The sequence below is a fragment of the Empidonax traillii genome, unplaced genomic scaffold (genome assembly GCF_003031625.1).
Source record: "Empidonax traillii isolate 1590-97213 ecotype Southwest subspecies unplaced genomic scaffold, ASM303162v1 scaffold152:size925058, whole genome shotgun sequence".
Taxonomy (NCBI): Eukaryota; Metazoa; Chordata; class Aves; order Passeriformes; family Tyrannidae; genus Empidonax; species Empidonax traillii.
This window is the reverse complement of record NW_020955345.1, coordinates 499,623-504,347: the sequence shown is the minus strand read 5'-3', so window position 1 is coordinate 504,347 and position 4,725 is coordinate 499,623.

Here is a 4,725-nt window from a genome sequence, read left to right as displayed (position 1 = left end):
TAGCAATCACCATGGTAATTACCAAGTAATGCCCTATTTACAAGTACCTTCCGAAATCTGCTGGAATTTTGCTTGAGCCTGTAGCAAAATGTCTCCCCCCAGATTCTCTTTTTGGAGAAAATAAGTTATTTCTCAATTCCAAGCTTTTCTTTAACAAGACTGCAAAGGCTGTGAATAGCTGGAGTCCTGCAAGTTAACAGACCTGTGGGGATTTACACCAGATAAACATCTGCCCAGCGTTTGCCTGAGGCAATACATTTTACCAAAAGTGTGTAGGTCATAGTAATCTGGAGAGAAAGAGTTGTTTTTAAGTTTCATGCTGCTATTAAAAATAGGCACTGTACTGCATGTATTTCCATGTATTTTCCAGCAAAAAGTTTCAGAACTCTCTATTTTACTTTGGACAGTCTGGTCTTAATTGTTCTGTAACCAGTCCACATTTCACATGGGAAGTCTGTGCTATGATACAGGTTTCCCAAAGGGATGATGGGATCTCTGTCCGCCGGGCTTTTTAAAGCGTGACTGATCTAACTTGGTACATAACCCTGCTTTAACTGGACCAGAAATCTTGTAATTTCTGCAGTTCTCTCTGTTACTGTGGGAGAAACGCAATTTCCGTGAATTTCTGTCAAAATCAGCTCGAGTCCTGTCAATGATATGGGAGAGTGACCCGAGAACACGAGCAAAACAACTTCTCAAAATGTCGGATTCTCAGATTTTCTTTGTCCCAGCTGGCTCTGCTAGTTTTGCTTATGCAGTTTGGGTATTCATATGCAAATCACATATTTGCGACCATGCTGGACCATTATCAGGAAACAGATCTTTCAGAAGTTTTTTAAACAATAACTTCCAGGATCATGTTTTGGACCGGGAAAAGGAAGGAGAGTGGCATCCTTTTGAGACCTTTGAGATCCCCAGCTCTTTACTCCACTGTGAGACAGTGCAATATTTGCTATGGGAGAGCGTCCTGGTTTCTGCTGGGAGCGAATTAATTTTCTCCATAGTGGATATTATGAGGCTGTGTTTTGGATTTGCGCTGAAATAAGTGTTGGTAACACAGGGATGTTTTTGTTACTGCTGAGCAGTTCTTACACAGAGCCTTTGCTGCTTCTCACCCCACCCCACCAGGGTAAGAGGGCTGGGGGTGCACCAGGAGTTGGGAAGGGACACATCCAGGACACCTGATCCCAGCTGACCTGAGGGATGTCCCACAGCATATGCTGTCACGCTCAGCATATGAAGCTGAGGGAAGAAGGAGGAGGGGTGTGTGTGTGTGTGTGGGGGATGTACAGAGTGATGGTGTTTGTCTGCCCAAGTCACCATTAGGCATGATGGGGCCCTGCTCTCCTGGAGGTGGCTGAACACCTGCCTGCCCATGGGAAGCAGTGAATGAATTCGTTGTTTGGCTTTGCTTGTGCGTGCAGCTTTTGCTTTACATATTAAACTGTCTGTATCTGTCTTCTTTTTTTTTTGGTCTTCCAGCAGTTTTCTCTCTTTTCCTCTTCTGCTCCCGCAACCCACCAGGGGGAGCGAGTGAGTGGCTGTGGGGTACTTACCTCCTGGCTGGGGTTAAACTACGACAGAGAGTGTCTTTATTACTTTAAAAAATAGAGAACAAGGGGAGGGATGGAAAATTAAATGTGAAAATAATTTTTAAAAATACTGATTTTTTTTTCTCGTAAGAAGTGTTTATTTAGATGTGAACAAAAGGAAAAGGTCTGAGTGCGGGGACGGGGTGAGATCTGCTTCCAGCAAGTAAGCAGAAGACTGAGCAATGTGCTAAACACAGGAGGTAAGGACCGACCTCTGCAACCAGCAGAGGGAGAAGGCCTCTTGAAGGTACCTCCACCATAGCGGCAGGAGGACCCCAGAAGGGCCCAGCCCCGCCTTCCCAGTGCTCAGACAGCAGAAGTTGGGGCAATGCCCCCCATGGGCACTATATGATGTCCCTGCTCCTTCCTGGGGGTCCTCACAGGTGATCCTTGAGACACCCCTCGTGGGGTGAGGAGCAAGCCAACGATCCTGTGTGGACCACAGGAGCGAGGGGGAATAACTCAAAGGAGGGGGGCACTGGCACATCCACTTTTCTGGAGTTGCCAGTCCAGTGCTGTCAGCGACACTGACAGTGCCGTGCTGAGGGCTCTGTTATCGTGGTGGGGTGGTTCTTGCTGGGGCACTGTGAATAGCTGGGCACTGGAGGTAATTTCTTTCAGTCACTTGTTACACATCCTGAATGGGGAGTGTCAACTTTTTCTCCTCTGAACTAGTCTGGGCAACACTGACAGAGGAGTTGAAAAATAAGTGCTAATCCTGCAGGAATGACTCATTCTGGCATGGGATTTGCAGAGTGAGATGAGCAGTTCAGGTAAAACAAAGGGAAATGGAGGCTGTAGTAAAACTCTGTGGTTTGAAGCACGACAGTTTAACTGCTACTAAGCCAAACTTGGAAACCCCCTCCCAACAAATTGCTGTACTCAAAGCCTTGGCAATGTCTAGAGCAAGTCAATATTCAAGCATACCTGTTCCACAAAAACAGAGGCTCTTTCCCATGGGAGCTGTAGGTTGGATTGCTAATTACTATGGGTCTGGAAAACAATTACTCTTATTTCATTATTATTTTTAATTAAACACAAATAAAACAATGGCTGTCCCTTTAAAGTTTGACTTTGAAATATTTTTTGCTTTTTTTATCAGGGGTTACACTGGCCAAGTCCAAACAGAGCAGCACTGGAGTTTTGACAAAGGTTAAAGGTCATTTGCAACCAGATTTCTCTAGCAAGGACAATGGGGTAGTTGGGGTGAAAGTACAAGCCCAGTTTAAATAGCTGGGCTAGGGAAAGGAATTTTGGATTTCTTGAAGCTATAGTAGACGTAAAAATAATTTCCCCCTGCATCCTTCACAAGTCTTCTGCTTTAGCATGTTTTCTTTGCCTGCTATTCTTTGCAGACATTTCCAATAGGTTGCAGAGCAGTAGCTCAAGAGAGCTCACCTCCACAGTGTGGATTAGAGGAGGTCATTTTTCCATTATTATTTTACACTTTTCACCTTGTAAGATGAAGATGTTGGTGTGGTAATCACAAAAAGCTAAAGCATCAGGGATTCACAGAGAAGAGGACACTTTTCCGTCCCAGCCTTTCCCACACTTGTTAGTAGAGATGTGGCACTTGCAGAAAAGTTGTACTAAGATGAGGCATAAAACACTAGGTTTTAAAGGAAGATATTTCTGAAATGCCCAGAACATTAGCAGAAGTGTGGCAGCCTTTCAGAAGATGCAGATTATGTTCTGCAAGCCAGGACGGGAGAAAAGCAGTTGACCATCTGAGACATGGTAGAATCTCTTGGGTGCTTGGCTTTGGCAGCGACATTTGGTGTTTCGCTGCTGTTTAGATTTTTCTGCGGGCAGATCTGAGCTGCAAAAGGGTCTCTGGCAGCAGCAAACAGGGTAAGGCTTGCTGGAGCTGTAAGCCTTCTCGGGATGTGGTGGGGGCTGGGGCTCAGGCCAGAGGGGGCTGCAGCTGCGCCTCCAGGCTGGAGCAGCTCGGGGCTGCCGTGCATGCCTGCGGCGCATTCTCCAGAGGATTAGCCCTGCATGGAATGTGGTGCCAGAGGAGTATCCTCCCAGTGAAACCTGAAACCAACCCTCCGGTCTGCTGCAGCCTGAAAAACCGGGTGGGCGGTGGCGGCTCTGACAGCACCATGACCCCCGCGGTCCTGAGTTGGGGATCATGGGGGATGCTCTCTGGTGTTTGGACCAGAGCACTGGCCTTGCGTGCTGTGAAGCTGGGGTGGAAGGAGCATCCCCCAAGAGCCAAGGACCTCGTGTGAGGGCACTGGTGGCAGGCTTGGATTCATCTCCTGATGCATTCTGCCAGTGTCTAGGCACCATAACTCACTGCCACTGCAGAGGGAGCTGAACAGTGATTATGGGGAAGTGGGTTTTTATTGCAACAGTCTGGGGCTTGAGGGTCCTCTTCCCTCCTTCTTACATCCACCTGCTTGGCACAGCTCTCAGTGTAGCTGCTGACCTAACTCTGGAACCACCAGCACCCTTGTCAGTGTGGCATCAAGACATGCACCCTTGGGCAAAGAGAGTGGTGCTGAGGGAAGGAAAGCCACCTTAGCTCATGTGGCTGTTTTAAGACCAGCTAGCAAGTCCAAAATAAAACTCAGTTAATGTCTGATGCTCATCCCAACTGCTTCTATCACAGACTTCAGCCTCTCCCCACGGTGCTCACTTTAGGGACTGGCCATAGCTGGCTTTCTGATCCCAAACCTTCCCCTAACTCCAGGTGTCACTCAGCTTGCATGCCAGTCAGATAGTGCTGCCTCACCTCTCCACCAAGTGATGGGAGTTTCGGCACAGTGTGAGCGTCCGGGCCGTGGCTGGGTGTGGAGGGAGGCGTATCTTGTGGGGCTGCAGTGCACAAAGCTGTTTTCTGATGAGCTCATGGTGGGGTCAGAGCCAGAACAAGGGCAAACAGAGCGTAAAGAGGGTTTGCACCCACATGCTGGCCCCATGCAACCTGTATTTTGTAACTGGGATTTAACTCCTGATCAAATTCCTGCCAGGTTATTGCTCAACCTCCTTGTAGGGGCAGCAGTGGTGAGCAATAGGTAAAGGCATTTGGCCCCATACAGCTATGAGGCAGTTCCTTCTCTGGAAGCTGCTACTTCCTTCTCCCTGTCTGGAGAGGTTGCTGGAGACCCCCTGTGATGACTGGGGT